At 44.0% G+C, this 16,800-nt stretch overlaps 16 non-coding genes across 16 annotated transcripts; all 16 read right to left on the bottom strand.

The window, feature by feature from the left end:
* Positions 1-387: 387 nt before the first annotated feature.
* Positions 388-469, bottom strand: trnal-uaa (transfer RNA leucine (anticodon UAA)). The gene has a single exon. It is a non-coding gene; the product is annotated as a tRNA-Leu (tRNA).
* Positions 470-1,263: 794 nt separating this feature from the next.
* trnag-ccc (transfer RNA glycine (anticodon CCC)) lies at positions 1,264-1,335 on the bottom strand. Its single transcript has one exon. It is a non-coding gene; the product is annotated as a tRNA-Gly (tRNA).
* Positions 1,336-4,254: 2,919 nt separating this feature from the next.
* trnal-aag (transfer RNA leucine (anticodon AAG)) lies at positions 4,255-4,336 on the bottom strand. The gene has a single exon. It is a non-coding gene; the product is annotated as a tRNA-Leu (tRNA).
* A 797-nt stretch (positions 4,337-5,133) lies between these two features.
* On the bottom strand, positions 5,134-5,205 carry trnag-ccc (transfer RNA glycine (anticodon CCC)). Its single transcript has one exon. It is a non-coding gene; the product is annotated as a tRNA-Gly (tRNA).
* A 277-nt stretch (positions 5,206-5,482) lies between these two features.
* trnal-uag (transfer RNA leucine (anticodon UAG)) lies at positions 5,483-5,564 on the bottom strand. The gene has a single exon. It is a non-coding gene; the product is annotated as a tRNA-Leu (tRNA).
* A 726-nt stretch (positions 5,565-6,290) lies between these two features.
* Positions 6,291-6,372, bottom strand: trnal-uaa (transfer RNA leucine (anticodon UAA)). The gene has a single exon. It is a non-coding gene; the product is annotated as a tRNA-Leu (tRNA).
* Positions 6,373-6,876: 504 nt separating this feature from the next.
* trnag-ccc (transfer RNA glycine (anticodon CCC)) lies at positions 6,877-6,948 on the bottom strand. Its single transcript has one exon. It is a non-coding gene; the product is annotated as a tRNA-Gly (tRNA).
* Positions 6,949-7,224: 276 nt separating this feature from the next.
* On the bottom strand, positions 7,225-7,306 carry trnal-uag (transfer RNA leucine (anticodon UAG)). Its single transcript has one exon. It is a non-coding gene; the product is annotated as a tRNA-Leu (tRNA).
* Positions 7,307-8,103: 797 nt separating this feature from the next.
* trnag-ccc (transfer RNA glycine (anticodon CCC)) lies at positions 8,104-8,175 on the bottom strand. The gene has a single exon. It is a non-coding gene; the product is annotated as a tRNA-Gly (tRNA).
* Positions 8,176-8,453: 278 nt separating this feature from the next.
* On the bottom strand, positions 8,454-8,536 carry trnal-uag (transfer RNA leucine (anticodon UAG)). The gene has a single exon. It is a non-coding gene; the product is annotated as a tRNA-Leu (tRNA).
* A 730-nt stretch (positions 8,537-9,266) lies between these two features.
* On the bottom strand, positions 9,267-9,348 carry trnal-uaa (transfer RNA leucine (anticodon UAA)). The gene has a single exon. It is a non-coding gene; the product is annotated as a tRNA-Leu (tRNA).
* Positions 9,349-10,078: 730 nt separating this feature from the next.
* Positions 10,079-10,160, bottom strand: trnal-uaa (transfer RNA leucine (anticodon UAA)). Its single transcript has one exon. It is a non-coding gene; the product is annotated as a tRNA-Leu (tRNA).
* Positions 10,161-10,890: 730 nt separating this feature from the next.
* trnal-uaa (transfer RNA leucine (anticodon UAA)) lies at positions 10,891-10,972 on the bottom strand. Its single transcript has one exon. It is a non-coding gene; the product is annotated as a tRNA-Leu (tRNA).
* Positions 10,973-11,760: 788 nt separating this feature from the next.
* trnag-ccc (transfer RNA glycine (anticodon CCC)) lies at positions 11,761-11,832 on the bottom strand. Its single transcript has one exon. It is a non-coding gene; the product is annotated as a tRNA-Gly (tRNA).
* A 3,937-nt stretch (positions 11,833-15,769) lies between these two features.
* On the bottom strand, positions 15,770-15,851 carry trnal-uag (transfer RNA leucine (anticodon UAG)). The gene has a single exon. It is a non-coding gene; the product is annotated as a tRNA-Leu (tRNA).
* An 800-nt stretch (positions 15,852-16,651) lies between these two features.
* On the bottom strand, positions 16,652-16,722 carry trnag-ccc (transfer RNA glycine (anticodon CCC)). The gene has a single exon. It is a non-coding gene; the product is annotated as a tRNA-Gly (tRNA).
* Positions 16,723-16,800: the final 78 nt, after the last annotated feature.

Below are 16,800 nucleotides of genomic sequence, written 5' to 3'. Positions count from 1 at the left end.
TCTGAGCAATTGTCACAGTTTTTCCCACAGACAGCATGGCACTGGTGAGGAATCAGTCTAGTGCTGGATGCCTGAAAGAATCCATGGTCAGGGCAACAGCAGCAATGCATGGCCAAATGAAAAAAGTGTGTGTGTGACATGACAGAGCATGAACTTTACAGAATGCATGCATTGTGCATTTTAAACAAACAAAAACAAATTCGTAACTTTCACTGCTGGTTTAATCATAAAGGCAGAGGTGAGATTTGTAAAATGAAAGAGGATGAATGTTGTTGACTGCTAGGTGTTCACCATCACTTGTGTCCTGGGTGTATTGTGTTTTCATGGCTGCTTGATGAACACCTAAAACTAAGCACTACAATTAGTTCCTTGTAGTTTTCATCATAATGGCAGCGGTGGGATTTGAACCCACGCCTCCAAAGAGACTGGAGCTTAAATCCAGCGCCTTAGACCGCTCGGCCACACTACCATTCGTTAGCTTATTTTAGATCCTGATGTGTTATAGAACATTGAGATGAAAACATGACCTTAGCCAAAATGTGGCTTAAAATTTCACAACACAAAAGCAGGACAAAAAAAAGGACTGCGTTGGTTGGGAGTCGAACCCGGGTAAACTAATTGGAAGGCAGTTATGTTCACCACTATACAACCAAGGCACAAACTAAGAAGTTTTCCATGTTGTGGAATACCAAGGGCATTTAGACCCAAAAGTGGTTATTGCTTTTGGTTGAATACAGATCAGATTGAGATGGGCTGTGGAAGTGATTGGTGATGTAACTACATAATGTTTAGAAGCATTAACTAATTCTTCTGAGCAATTGTCACAGTTTTACCCACAGACAGCATGGCACTGGTGAGGAATCGATCTAGTGCTGGATGCCTGAAAGAATCCATGGGCAGGGCAACAGCAGCAATGCATGGCCAGATACAAAAGTGTGTGTGACATGACAGGGCATGAACTTTACAGAATGCATGCATTGTTCATTTTAAACAAACAAAAACTAATTCATGACCTTTACTGCATTTTTAATCACATAGGCAGTTGTGGGATTTGAACCCACATTTGTACAACAGACTGGACATTTACACTAGTAGCACAGACCTTTCAGACAAGCTACCTTCTGTGAGATTTATTAAATGCAACATCTTTACCATGACTATTTTGGGGAAACTAGTAATGCTTCACAAAACATACAGTGACAGGAGACAACCAAAAGCATCGTACAAAGATCAATGATTTGCGTGTTGTTGTAAAAGGTCCATTGCATTGGCCGGGAATCGAACCCGGGTCAACTGCTTGGGAAGCAGCTATGCTCACCACTATACCACCAATGCACACAGCTTGCAGGATGTCGTAGTTTTTCTTAAAGGGAGCATGGCACTGATAAGGAGTCAAACTAATGTTTGATGTGTAGTTAGAAGCTATACTCAGGATTTTGAGAACAATTTATGGCCAGGTGAAAGAGTGCGTGGGTGAAAGGACAGGATGAATGTTATTGACTGCCAGATGTTCACCATCAGGTGTGTCGTGGGTGTATTGTGTTTTAATGGCTGCTTGATGAACACCTAAAACTAAGCACTACAATTAGTTCCCTGTACTTTAAAACATAATGGCAGCGGTGGGATTTGAACCCACGCCTCCGAAGAGACTGGAGCCTAAATCCAGCGCCTTAGCCCACTCGGCTCATTTTAGATCCTGATGTGTTAAAGAACACTTGAGATGAAGACATGACCTTATCCAAAATTTGGCTTAAAAAAAGAGGACTGCGTTGGCTGGGAGTCGAACCTGGGTATCTTGCTTGGAAGGCAGCTATGCTCAACACTATTCAGAATCAGAAACAGAATCGTATTTATTGGCCAAGTAAGTGCAAGCACATACAAGGAAATTGATTCCGGTAGATGGTGTCTCTCAAGTACAATGTAGGAAAAAAAGATAAAAAACAACAACAACAACAAACAACAACAATGTGCAAGGGTGTTGTGTTATTGTCCAATTGTGGATTGTTTGTGATTTATAAATAACTATAACTATATCTACTATTTATGAATAAATAGGCAAAAAACAAACGAAATCTTATATACAAGTGAACATAAAGTGCAGTGTGTAATGATGGATGAGATTTACAGTATCAGCTGTTTAGCAGGGAGATGGCGAGGGGGAAGAAACTGTTCTTGTGTCGGCTGGTCCTGGTCTGCAGGCTTCTATAACGTCTGCCAGCGAGCAGCAGGTCAAAGAGCCTGTGACCAGGGTGTGAGGGGTCTGAGATGATTTTCCCTGCCCTTTTCCTGGATCTTGAGAGGTACAGGTCCTGGATGGAGGGCAAGGGGGCACCGGTGATCCTTTCTGCTGACCGTACAGTCCGCTGCAGTCTGATCCTGTCCGGTTTAGTGGCTGCTCCATACCAGACAGTGATGGAGGAGCACAGGACAGACTCAATGACCGCAGTGTAGAACTGGATCAGCAGCTCCTGTGGAAGACTGTACTTCCCCAGTTGCCTCAGGAGTACATCCTCTGCTGGGTCTTTTTGAGGATGGAGGAGATGTTGGTCTCCCACCTCAGGTCCTGGGAAATGGTGGTGCCTAGGAATGTGAAGGTCTCCACAATAGACACCAGCCTGTCTGATATAGTGAGGGGGAGCAATGTTGAGGGATGTCTCCTGAAGTCCACCGTCATCTCCACAGTCTTAAGCGTGTTCAGCACCAGGTTGTGTTGACTGCACCAGAGTACCAGACGCTCAACTTCCTGTCGGTATGCAGACTCATCACCATCCTGGATGAGTCCAATGACAGTGGTGTCGTCTGCAAACTTCAGGAGTTTCACAGTTGAGTTCCTGGAGGGCAGTCGTTGGTGTACAGGGAGAAGAGAAGTGGGGAGAGGACACATCCGTGAGGGGCACCAGTACTGAGGGACCGTGTTCCAGAAGTGATCTCCCTCAGCCTCACTTGCTGCTTCCTGTCTGTCAGGAAGCTGGTGATCCACTTGCAGGTACCAGGTGACACGCTGAGCTGGGAGAGTTTGGAGGTGAGGAGTTCAGGCACAATGGTGTTGAATGCCGAGCTGAAGTCCATAAACAGAATCCTGGCATAGGTTCCCGGGCGGTCGAGATGTTGCAGGATGTAATGCAGCCCCATATTCACTACATCATCCACCGACCTGTTTGCCCGGTAGGCAAACTGCAGGGGGTCCAGTTGGTGTTCTGTGATGTCCTTTAGATGGGCTAAAACCAGGCGTTCAAAGGATTTCATGACCACAGACGTCAAGACGACAGGTCTGTAGTCATTTGGAACAGTGATGGTGGGTTTCTTGGGGACCGGAATAATGGTGGAGTGTTTGAAGCAGGTGGGAACTTCACACAGCTCCAGGGATCTGTTGAAGATGTGGGGGAAGATGGGAGCCAGCTGTTCAGCACAGGCTTTGAGACAAGAGGGGGAGACACTGTCTGGACCTGCGGCTTTCCTGGTCTTCTGTTTCTGGAACAGCCAACGCACATCTTCAACGTGTATTCTGAGTTTCAGGGGGGGTGGGGGGGTTGTGATTGGAGTCGTTGACTCTGGGCAGGGGAGGGTGAGGGAGGAGGGTGGGGGGGAGAGAGGTGTGACAGGGTTCATTGTCTCTGGGAAGGGGTGGGTGACAGAGGAGGATGGGGGGGTTTGAGGAGTGATGGTGGTCTGTGTTTCTGGAGTGGGGTGGTTGAGGGGTGTGAATCTTCAACCAAGGCACAAACTAGGAAGTTTTCCATGTTGTTGAATACCAAAGTGCATTTAGACCCAAAAGTTGTATTTGCTTTTGGTTGAATACAGATCAGATTGAGATGGGCTGTGGAAGTGAGTGGTGGTGTAACTACATGATGTTAAGAAGCATTATTTAATTCCTCTGGGCAATTGTCACAGATTTTCCCACAGAGAGCATGGCCCGGGTGAGCAATCAATCTAATGCTGGATTCCTGAAAGAATCCATGGTCAGGGCAACAGCAGCAATGCATGGCCAGATAAAAAGTGTGTGTGACATGACAGAGCATGAACTTTACAGAATGCATGCATTGTGCATTTTAAACAAAAAAAAAAGTCCTTAACTTTCACTGCTGGTTTAATCATATAGGCAGAGGTGAGATTTGTAAAAAGACAGAGGATGAATATTATTGACTGCTAGATGTTCACCATTAGGTGTGTCATAGGTGTATTTTGTTTGCATGGCTGCTTGATGAACACCTAAAACTAAACACTACAATTAGTTCCCTGTACTTTAAAACATAATGGCAGCGGTGGGATTTGAACCCACGCCTCCGAAGAGACTGGAGCCTTAATCCAGCGCCTTAGACCGCTCGGCCACACTACCATTCGTTAGCTCATTTCCGATTCTGATTTGTTATTGAACACTTGAGATGAAGACATGACCTTAGCCAAAATTTGGCTTAAAAAGTTGCACAACACAAAAGCAGGACAAAAAAAAGGACTGCATTGGTTGGGAGTCCAACCTGGGTCAACTAACTGGAAGGCAGCTATGCTCACCACTATACAACCAAGGAACAAACTAGGAAGTTTTCCATGTTGTGGAATACCAAGGGCATTTAGACCCAAAAGTGGTTATTGCTTTTGGTTGAATACAGATCAGATTGAGATGGGCTGTGGAAGTGAGTGGTGATGTAACTACATGATGATTAGAAGCATTAACTAATTCGTCCGAGCAATTGTCACAGTTTTACCCACAGAAAGCATGGCACTGGTGAGGAATCGATCTAGTGCTGGATGCCTGAAAGAATCCATGGGCAGGGCAACAGCAGCAATGCATGGCCAGATACAAAAGTGTGTGTGACATGACAGGGCATGAACTTTACAGAATGCATGCATTGTTCATTTTAAACAAACAAAAACTAGTTCATGACCTTTACTGCATTTTTAATCACATAGGCAGTTGTGGGATTTGAACCCACATTTGTAAAACAGACTGGACATTTACACTAGTAGCACAGACCTTTCAGACAAGCTACCTTCTGTGAGATATATTAAATGCAACATCTTTACCATGACTATTTTGAGGAAACTAGTAATGCTTCACAGAACATACAGTGACAGGAGACAACCAAAAGCATCGTACAAAGATCAATGGTTTGCGTGTTGTTGTAAAAGGTCCATTGCATTGGCCGGGAATCGAACCCGGGTCAACTGCTTGGGAAGCAGCTATGCTCACCACTATACCACCAATGCACACAGCTTGCAGGTTGTCGTAGATTTTCTTAAAGGGAGCATGGCACTGATAAGGAGTCAAACTAATGTTTGATGTGTAGTTAGAAGCTATACTCAGGATTTTGAGAACAATTTATGGCCAGGTGAAAGAGTGCGTGGGTAAAAGGACAGAGGATGAATGTTATTGACTGCTAGATGTTCACCATCAGGTGTGTCGTGGGTGTATTGTGTTTGCATGGCTGCTTGATGAACACCTAAAACAAAACACTACAATTAGTTCCTTGTAGTTTCATCATAATGGCAGCGGTGGGATTTGAACCCACGCCTCCGAAGAGACTGGAGCCTAAATCCAGCGCCTTAGACCGCTCGGCCACACTACCACTCATTAGGTTAATTTAGATCCTGATGTGTTATAGAACACTTGTGATGAAAACATGACCTTAGCCAAAATTTGGCTTAAAAAGTTGCACAACACAAAAGCAGGATGAAAAAAGAGGACTGCGTTGGCTGGGAGTCCAACCCGGGTCAACTAACCTGAAGGCAGCTATGCTCACCACTATACAACAAAGGCACAAACTAGGAAGTTTTCCATGTTGTGGAATACCAAGGGCATTTAGACCCAAAAGTGGTTATTTCTTTTGGTTGAATAGAGATCAGATTGAGATGGGCTTTGGAAGTGAGTGGTACTGTAACTACATGATGTTTAGAAAAATTAACTATTTCTTCTGAGCAATTGTCACAGTTTTTCCCACAGACAGCATGGCACTGGTGAGGAATCAGTCTAGTGCTGGATGCCTGAAAGAATCCATGGTCAGGGCAACAGCAGCAATGCATGGCCAGATACAAAAGTGTGTGTGACATGACAGAGCATGAACTTTACAGAATGCATGCATTGTGCATTTTAAACAAACAAAAACAAATTCGTAACTTTCACTGCTGGTTTAATCATAAGGCAGAGGTGAGATTTGTAAAATGAAAGAGGATGAATGTTGTTGACTGCTAGATGTTCACCATCACTGTGTCCTGGGTGTATTGTGTTTTCATGGCTGCTTGATGAACACCTAAAACTAAGCACTACAATTAGTTCCTTGTAGTTTTCATCATAATGGCAGCGGTGGGATTTGAACCCACGCCTCCAAAGAGACTGGAGCTTAAATCCAGCGCCTTAGACCGCTCGGCCACACTACCATTCGTTAGCTTATTTTAGATCCTGATGTGTTATAGAACAATTGAGATGAAACATGACCTTAGCCAAAATGTGGCTTAAAAATTTCACAACACAAAAGCAGGACAAAAAAAAGGACTGCGTTGGCTGGGAGTCGAACCCGGGTAAACTAATTGGAAGGCAGTTATGTTCACCACTATACAACCAAGGCACAAACTAAGAAGTTTTCCATGTTGTGGAATACCAAGGGCATTTAGACCCAAAAGTGGTTATTGCTTTTGGTTGAATACAGATCAGATTGAGATGGGCTGTGGAAGTGATTGGTGATGTACAACAGGACTGGACATTTACACTAGTAGCACAGACCTTTCAGACAAGCTACCTTCTGTGAGATTTATTAAATGCAACATCTTTACCATGACTATTTTGGGGAAACTAGTAATGCTTCACAGAACATACAGTGACAGGGGACAACCAAAAGCATCGTACAAAGATCAATAGTTTGCGTGTTGTTGTAAAAGGTCCATTGCATTGGCCGGGAATCGAACCCGGGTCAACTGCTTGGGAAGCAGCCATGCTCACCACTATACCACCAATGCACACAGCTTGCAGGATGTCGTAGTTTTTCTTAAAGGGAGCATGGCACTGATAAGGAGTCAAACTAATGTTTGATGTGTAGTTAGAAGCTATACTCAGGATTTTGAGAACAATTTATGGCCAGGTGAAAGAGTGCGTGGGTAAAAGGACAGGATGAATGTTATTGACTGCCAGATGTTCACCATCAGGTGTGTCGTGGGTGTATTGTGTTTTAATGGCTGCTTGATGAACACCTAAAACTAAGCACTAAAATTAGTTCCCTGTACTTTAAAATATAATGGCAGCGGTGGGATTTGAACCCACGCCTCCGAAGAGACTGGAGCCTAAATCCAGCGCCTTAGACCGCTCGGCCACACTACCACGCATTAGGTTATTTTAGATCCTGATGTGTTATAGAACACTTGAGATGAAAACATGACCTTAGCCAAAATTTGGCTTAAAAGTTGCACAACACAAAAGCATGATGAAAAAGAGGACTGCGTTGGCTGGGAGTCCAACCCGGGTCAACTAACCTGAAGGCAGCTATGCTCACCACTATACAACAAAGGCACAAACTAGGAAGTTTTCCATGTTGTGGAATACCAAGGGCATTTAGACCCAAAAGTGGTTATTTCTTTTGGTTGAATAGAGATCAGATTGAGATGGGCTGTGGAAGTGAGTGGTACTGTAACTACATGATGTTTAGAAAAATTAACTAATTCGTCCGAGCAATTGTCACAGTTTTACCCACAGAAACCATGGCACTGGTGAGGAATCGATCTAGTGCTGGATGCCTGAAAGAATCCATGGGCAGGGCAACAGCAGCAATGCATGGCCAGATACAAAAGTGTGTGTGACATGACAGGGCATGAACTTTACAGAATGCATGCATTGTTCATTTTAAACAAACAAAAACTAGTTCATGACCTTTACTGCATTTTTAATCACATAGGCAGTTGTGGGATTTGAACCCACATTTGTAAAACAGACTGGACATTTACACTAGTAGCACAGACCTTTCAGACAAGCTACCTTCTGTGAGATATATTAAATGCAACATCTTTTACCATGACTATTTTGAGGAAACTAGTAATGCTTCACAGAACATACAGTGACAGGAGACAACCAAAAGCATCGTTCAAAGATCAATAGTTTGCGTGTTGTTGTAAAAGGTCCATTGCATTGGCCGGGAATCGAACCCGGGTCAACTGCTTGGGAAGCAGCTATGCTCACCACTATACCACCAATGCACACAGCTTGCAGGATGTCGTAGTTTTTCTTAAAGGGAGCATGGCACTGATAAGGAGTCAAACTAATGTTTGATGTGTAGTTAGAAGCTATACTCAGGATTTTGAGAACAATTTATGGCCAGGTGAAAGAGTGCGTGGGTAAAAGGACAGAGGATGAATGTTATTGACTGCTAGATGTTCACCATCAGGTGTGTCGTGGGTGTATTGTGTTTTAATGGCTGCTTGATGAACACCTAAAACTAAGCACTACAATTAGTTCCCTGTACTTTAAAATATAATGGCAGCGGTGGGATTTGAACCCACGCCTCCGAAGAGGACTGGAGCCTAAATCCAGCGCCTTAGACCGCTCGGCCACACTACCACTCATTAGGTTATTTTAGATCCTGATGTGTTATAGAACACTTGAGATGAAAACATGACCTTAGCCAAAATTTGGCTTAAAAAGTTGCACAACACAAAAGCAGGATGAAAAAAGAGGACTGCGTTGGCTGGGGTCCAACCCGGGTCAACTAACCTGAAGGCAGCTATGCTCACCACTATACAACAAAGGCACAAACTAGGAAGTTTTCCATGTTGTGGAATACCAAGGGCATTTAGACCCAAAAGTGGTTATTTCTTTTGGTTGAATAGAGATCAGATTGAGATGGGCTGTGGAAGTGAGTGGTACTGTAACTACATGATGTTTAGAAAAATTAACTAATTCTTCTGAGCAATTGTCACAGTTTTTCCCACAGACAGCATGGCACTGGTGAGGAATCAATCTAGTGCTGGATGCCTGAAAGAATCCATGGTCAGGGCAACAGCAGCAATGCATGGCCAAATGAAAAAAGTGTGTGTGTGACATGACAGAGCATGAACTTTACAGAATGCATGCATTGTGCATTTTAAACAAACAAAAACAAATTCGTAACTTTCACTGCTGGTTTAATCATAAAGGCAGAGGTGAGATTTGTAAAATGAAAGAGGATGAATGTTGTTGACTGCTAGATGTTCACCATCACTTGTGTCCTGGGTGTATTGTGTTTTCATGGCTGCTTGATGAACACCTAAAACTAAGCACTACAATTAGTTCCTTGTAGTTTTCATCATAATGGCAGCGGTGGGATTTGAACCCACGCCTCCAAGGAGACTGGAGCTTAAATCCAGCGCCTTAGACCGCTCGACCACACTACCACTCGTTAGCTTATTTAGATCCTGATGTGTTTATAGAACAATTGAGATGAAAACATGACCTTAGCCAAAATTTGGCTTAAAAAGTTGCACAACACAAAAGCAGGATGAAAAAGAGGACTGCGTTGGCTGGGAGTCCAACCCGGGTCAACTAACCTGAAGGCAGCTATGCTCACCACTATACAACAAAGGCACAAACTAGGAAGTTTTCCATGTTGTGGAATACCAAGGGCATTTAGACCCAAAAGTGGTTATTTCTTTTGGTTGAATAGAGATCAGATTGAGATGGGCTGTGGAAGTGAGTGGTACTGTAACTACATGATGTTTAGAAAAATTAACTATTTCTTCTGAGCAATTGTCACAGTTTTTCCCACAGACAGCATGGCACTGGTGAGGAATCAGTCTAGTGCTGGATGCCTGAAAGAATCCATGGTCAGGGCAACAGCAGCAATGCATGGCCAAAGGAAAAAAGTGTGTGTGTGACATGACAGAGCATGAACTTTACAGAATGCATGCATTGTGCATTTTAAACAAACAAAAACAAATTCGTAACTTTCACTGCTGGTTTAATCATAAAGGCAGAGGTGAGATTTGTAAAATGAAAGAGGATGAATGTTGTTGACTGCTAGGTGTTCACCATCACTTGTGTCCTGGGTGTATTGTGTTTTCATGGCTGCTTGATGAACACCTAAAACTAAGCACTACAATTAGTTCCTTGTAGTTTTCATCATAATGGCAGCGGTGGGATTTGAACCCACGCCTCCAAAGAGACTGGAGCTTAAATCCAGCGCCTTAGACCGCTCGGCCACACTACCACTCGTTAGCTTATTTTAGATCCTGATGTGTTATAGAACAATTGAGATGAAAACATGACCTTAGCCAAAATTTGGCTTAAAAAGTTGCACAACACAAAAGCAGGATGAAAAAAGAGGACTGCGTTGGCTGGGAGTCCAACCCGGGTCAACTAACCTGAAGGCAGCTATGCTCACCACTATACAACAAAGGCACAAACTAGGAAGTTTTCCATGTTGTGGAATACCAAGGGCATTTAGACCCAAAAGTGGTTATTTCTTTTGGTTGAATAGAGATCAGATTGAGATGGGCTGTGGAAGTGAGTGGTACTGTAACTACATGATGTTTAGAAAAATTAACTATTTCTTCTGAGCAATTGTCACAGTTTTTCCCACAGACAGCATGGCACTGGTGAGGAATCAGTCTAGTGCTGGATGCCTGAAAGAATCCATGGTCAGGGCAACAGCAGCAATGCATGGCCAAATGAAAAAAGTGTGTGTGTGACATGACAGAGCATGAACTTTACAGAATGCATGCATTGTGCATTTTAAACAAACAAAACAAATTCGTAACTTTCACTGCTGGTTTAATCATAAAGGCAGAGGTGAGATTTGTAAAATGAAAGAGGATGAATGTTGTTGACTGCTAGATGTTCACCATCACTTGTGTCCTGGGTGTATTGTGTTTTCATGGCTGCTTGATGAACACCTAAAACTAAGCACTACAATTAGTTCCTTGTAGTTTTCATCATAATGGCAGCGGTGGGATTTGAACCCACGCCTCCAAAGAGACTGGAGCTTAAATCCAGCGCCTTAGACCGCTCGGCCACACTACCATTCGTTAGCTTATTTTAGATCCTGATGTGTTATAGAACAATTGAGATGAAAACATGACCTTAGCCAAAATGTGGCTTAAAATTTCACAACACAAAAGCAGGACAAAAAAAGGACTGCGTTGGCTGGGAGTCGAACCCGGGTAAACTAATTGGAAGGCAGTTATGTTCACCACTATACAACCAAGGCACAAACTAAGAAGTTTTCCATGTTGTGGAATACCAAGGGCATTTAGACCCAAAAGTGGTTATTGCTTTTGGTTGAATACAGATCAGATTGAGATGGGCTGTGGAAGTGATTGGTGATGTAACTACATAATGTTTAGAAGCATTAACTAATTCTTCTGAGCAATTGTCACAGTTTTACCCACAGACAGCATGGCACTGGTGAGGAATCGATCTAGTGCTGGATGCCTGAAAGAATCCATGCATCCAGCAGCAATGCATGGCCAGATACAAAGTGTGTGCGACATGACAGGGTATGAACTTTACCGAATGCATGCATTGTTCATTTTAAACAAACAAAAACTAATTCATGACCTTTACTGCATTTTTAATCACATAGGCAGTTGTGGGATTTGAACCCACATTTGTACAACAGACTGGACATTTACACTAGTAGCACAGACCTTTCAGACAAGCTACCTTCTGTGAGATTTATTAAATGCAACATCTTTACCATGACTATTTTGGGGAAACTAGTAATGCTTCACAGAACATACAGTGACAGGGGACAACCAAAAGCATCGTACAAAGATCAATAGTTTGCGTGTTGTTTGTAAAAGGTCCATTGCATTGGCCGGGAATCGAACCCGGGTCAACTGCTTGGGAAGCAGCCATGCTCACCACTATACCACCAATGCACACAGCTTGCAGGATGTCGTAGTTTTTCTTAAAGGGAGCATGGCACTGATAAGGGGTCAAACTAATGTTTGATGTGTAGTTAGAAGCTATACTCAGGATTTTGAGAACAATTTATGGCCAGGTGAAAGAGTGCGTGGGTAAAAGGACAGGATGAATGTTATTGACTGCCAGATGTTCACCATCAGGTGTGTCGTGGGTGTATTGTGTTTTAATGGCTGCTTGATGAACACCTAAAACTAAGCACTACAATTAGTTCCCTGTACTTTAAAACATAATGGCAGCGGTGGGATTTGAACCGACGCCTCCGAAGAGACTGGAGCCTAAATCCAGCGCCTTAGCCCACTCGGCTCATTTTAGATCCTGATGTGTTAAAGAACACTTGAGATGAAGACATGACCTCATCCAAAATTTGGCTTAAAAAAAGAGGACTGCGTTGGCTGGGAGTCGAACCTGGGTATCTTGCTTGGAAGGCAGCTATGCTCAACACTATTCAGAATCAGAAACAGAATCGTATTTATTGGCCAAGTAAGTGCAAGCACATACAAGGAAATTGATTCCGGTAGATGGTGTCTCTCAAGTACAATGTAGGAAAAAAAGATAAAAAACAACAACAACAACAAACAACAACAACAACAATGTGTAAGGGTGTTGTGTTATTGTCAAGTTGTGGATTGTTGTGATTTATAAATAACTATAACTATATCTACTATTTATGAATAATAGGCAAAAAACAAACGAAATCTTATATACAAGTGAACATAAAGTGCAGTGTGTAATGATGGATGAGATTTACAGTATCAGCCGTTTAGGAGGGAGATGGCGAGGGGGAAGAAACTGTTCTTGTGTCGGCTGGTCCTGGTCTGCAGGCTTCTATAACGTCTGCCAGCGAGCAGCAGGTCAAAGAGCCTGTGACCAGGGTGTGAGGGGTCTGAGATGATTTTCCCTGCCCTTTTCCTGGATCTTGAGAGGTACAGGTCCTGGATGGAGGGCAAGGGGGGCACCGGGTGATCCTTTCTGCTGACCGTACAGTCCGCTGCAGTCTGATCCTGTCCGGTTTAGTGGCTGCTCCATACCAGACAGTGATGGAGGAGCACAGGACAGACTCAATGACCGCAGTGTAGAACTGGATCAGCAGCTCCTGTGGAAGACTGTACTTCCCCAGTTACCTCAGGAAGTACATCCTCTGCTGGGTCTTTTTGAGGGATGGAGGAGATGTTGGTCTCCCCACTTCAGGTCCTGGGAAATGGTGGTGCCTAGGAATGTGAAGGTCTCCACAATAGACACCAGCCTGTCTGATATAGTGAGGGGGAGCAATGTTGAGGGATGTCTCCTGAAGTCCACCGTCATCTCCACAGTCTTAAGCGTGTTCAGCACCAGGTTGTGTTGACTGCACCAGAGTACCAGACGCTCAACTTCCTGTCGGTATGCAGACTCATCACCATCCTGGATGAGCCCAATGACAGTGGTGTCGTCTGCAAACTTCAGGAGTTTCACAGTTGAGTTCCTGGAGGGCAGTCGTTGGTGTACAGGGAGAAGAGAAGTGGGGGAGAGGACACATCTGTGAGGGGCACCAGTACTGAGGGACCGTGTTCCAGAAGTGATCTCCCTCAGCCTCACTTGCTGCTTCCTGTCTGTCAGGAAGCTGTGATCCACTTGCAGGTACCAGGTGACACGCTGAGCTGGGAGAGTTTGGAGGTGAGGAGTTCAGGCACAATGGTGTTGAATGCCGAGCTGAAGTCCACAAACAGAATCCTGGCATAGGTTCCCGGGCGGTCGAGATGTTGCAGGATGTAATGCAGCCCCATATTCACTACATCATCCACCGACCTGTTTGCCCGGTAGGCAAACTGCAGGGGGTCCCAGTTGGTGTTTCTGTGATGTCCTTTAGATGGGCTAAAACCAGGCGTTCAAAGCGATTTCATGACCACAGACGTCAAGACGACAGGTCTGTAGTCATTTGGAACAGTGATGGTGGGTTTCTTGGGGACCGGAATAATGGTGGAGCGTTTGAAGCAGGTGGGAACTTCACACAGCTCCAGGGATCTGTTGAAGATGTGGGGGAAGATGGGAGCCAGCTGTTTCAGCACAGGCTTTGAGACAAGAGGGGGGGAGACCACTGTCTGGAACCTGCGGCTTTCCTGGTCTTCTGTTTCTGGAACAGCCACGCACATCTTCACGTGTATTCTGAGTGTCAGGGGGGGTGGGGGGGGTGGGTTGTGATTGGAGTCGTTGACTCTGGGCAGGGGAGGGTGAGGGAGGAGGGTGGGGGGGAGAGGGAGAGAGGTGTGACAGGGTCATTGTCTCTGGGAAGGGGTGGGTGACGGAGGAGGATGGGGGGGGTGAGGAGTGATGGTGGTCTGTGTTTCTGGAGTGGGGTGGTTGAGGGGTGTGAATCTTCAACCAAGGCACAAACTAGGAAGTTTTCCATGTTGTGGAATACCAAAGTGCATTTAGACCCAAAAGTTGTATTTGCTTTTGGTTGAATACAGATCAGATGTTGAGATGGGCTGTGGAAGTGAGTGGTGGTGTAACTACATGATGTTAAGAAAGCATTATTTAATTCCTCTGGGCAATTGTCACAGATTTTCCCACAGAGAGCATGGCCCGGTGTGAGCAATCAATCTAATGCTGGATTCTGAAAGAATCCATGTCAGGGCAACAGCAGCAATGCATGGCCAGATAAAAAAGTGTGTGTGACATGACAGAGCATGAACCTTTACAGAATGCATGCATTGTGCATTTTAAACAAAAAAAAAAGTCCTTAACTTTCACTGCTGGTTTAATCATATAGGCAGAGGGTGAGATTTGTTAAAAAGACAGAGGATGAATATATTGACTGCTAGATTTCACCATTAGGTGTGTCATAGGTGTATTTTGTTTGCATGGGCTGCTTGATGAACACCTAAAACTAAACACTACAATTAGTTCCCTGTACTTTAAAACATAATGGCAGCGGTGAGGACTTTGAACCCACGCCTCCGAAGAGACTGGAGCCTTAATCCAGCGCCTTAGACCGCTCGGCCACACTACCATTGTTAGCTCATTTCCGATTCTGATGGTTGAATACAGATCAGATTGAGATGGGCTGTGGAAGTGATTGGGATGTAACTACATAATGTTTAGAAGCATTAACTAATTCTTCTGAGCAATTGTCACAGTTTTACCCACAGACAGCATGGCACTGGTGAGGAATCGATCTAGTGCTGGATGCCTGAAAGAATCCATGCATCCAGCAGCAATGCATGGCCAGATACAAAAGTGTGTGCGACATGACAGGGTATGAACTTTACCGAATGCATGCATTGTTCATTTTAAACAAACAAAACTAATTCATGACCTTTACTGCATTTTTAATCACATAGGCAGTTGTGGGATTTGAACCCACATTTGTACAACAGACTGGACATTTACACTAGTAGCACAGACCTTTCAGACAAGCTACCTTCTGTTGTGAGATTTATTAAATGCAAATCTTTACCATGACTATTTTGAGGAAACTAGTAATGCTTCACAGAACATACAGTGACAGGAGACAACCAAAAAGCATCGTACAAAGATCAATGGTTTGCGTGTTGTTGTAAAAAGGTCCATTGCATGGCCGGGAATCGAACCCGGGTCAACTGCTTGGGAAGCAGCTAGGCTCACCACTATACCACCAATGCACACAGCTTGCAGGTTGTCGTAGATTTTCTTTAAAGGGAGCATGGCACTGATAAGGAGTCAAACTAATGTTTGATGTGTAGTTAGAAGCTATACTCAGGATTTTGAGAACAATTTATGGCCAGGTGAAAGAGTGCGTGGGTAAAAGGACAGAGGATGAATGTTATTGACTGCTAGATGTTCACCATCAGGTGTTCGGGTGATTGTGTTTGCATGGCTGCTTGATGAACACCTAAAACAAAACAATACAATTAGTTCCTTGTAGTTTTCATCATAATGCAGCGGTGGGATTTGAACCCACGCCTCCGAAGAGACTGGAGCCTAAATCCAGCGCCTTAGACCGCTCGGCCACACTACCACTCATTAGGTTAATTTAGATCCTGATGTGTTATAGAACACTTGAGATGAAAACATGACCTTAGCCAAAATTTGCCTTCTTAAAAAGTTGCACAACACAAAAGCAGGACAAAAAAAGGACTGCATTGGTTGGGAGTCCAACCTGGGTCAACTAATTGGAAGGCAGCTATGCTCACCACTATACAACCAAGGCACAAACTAGGAAGTTTTCCATGTGTGGAATACCAAGGGCATTTAGACCCAAAAGTGGTTATTGCTTTTGGTTGAATACAGATCAGATTGAGATGGCTGTGGAACGTGAGTGGTGATGTAACTACATGATGATTAGAAGCATTAAACTAATTCGTCCGAGAATAGCACAGTTTTACCCACAGAAACCATGGCACTTGTGAGGAATCGATCTAGTGCTGGATGCCTGAAAGAATCCATGGGCAGGGCAACAGCAGCAATGCATGGCCAGATACAAAAGTGTGTGTGACATGACAGGGGCATGAACTTTACAGAATGCATGCATTGTTCATTTTAAACAAACAAAAACTAGTTCATGACCTTTACTGCAGTTTTTAATCACATAGGCAGTGTGGGATTTGAACCCACATTTGTAAAACAGACTGGACATTTACACTAGTAGCACAGACCTTTCAGAAAGCTACCTTCTGTGAGATATATATTAAATGCAACATCTTTACCATGACTATTTTGAGGAAACTAGTAATGCTTCACAGAACATACAGTGACAGGAGACAACCAAAAGCATCGTTCAAAGATCAATGGTTTTGCGTGTTGTTGTAAAAGGTCCATTGCATTGGCCGGGAATCGAACCGGGGTCAACTGCTTGGGAAGCAGCTATGCTCACCACTATACACCAATGCACACAGCTTGCAGGTTGTCGTAGATTTCTTAAAGGGAGCATGGCACTGATAAGGAGTCAAACTAATGTTTGATGTGTA

This window comes from Denticeps clupeoides, unplaced genomic scaffold (assembly GCF_900700375.1).
Source record: "Denticeps clupeoides unplaced genomic scaffold, fDenClu1.1, whole genome shotgun sequence".
NCBI classification, from domain to species: domain Eukaryota; kingdom Metazoa; phylum Chordata; class Actinopteri; order Clupeiformes; family Denticipitidae; genus Denticeps; species Denticeps clupeoides.
This window is presented reverse-complemented; position numbering and strand designations above follow the sequence as displayed.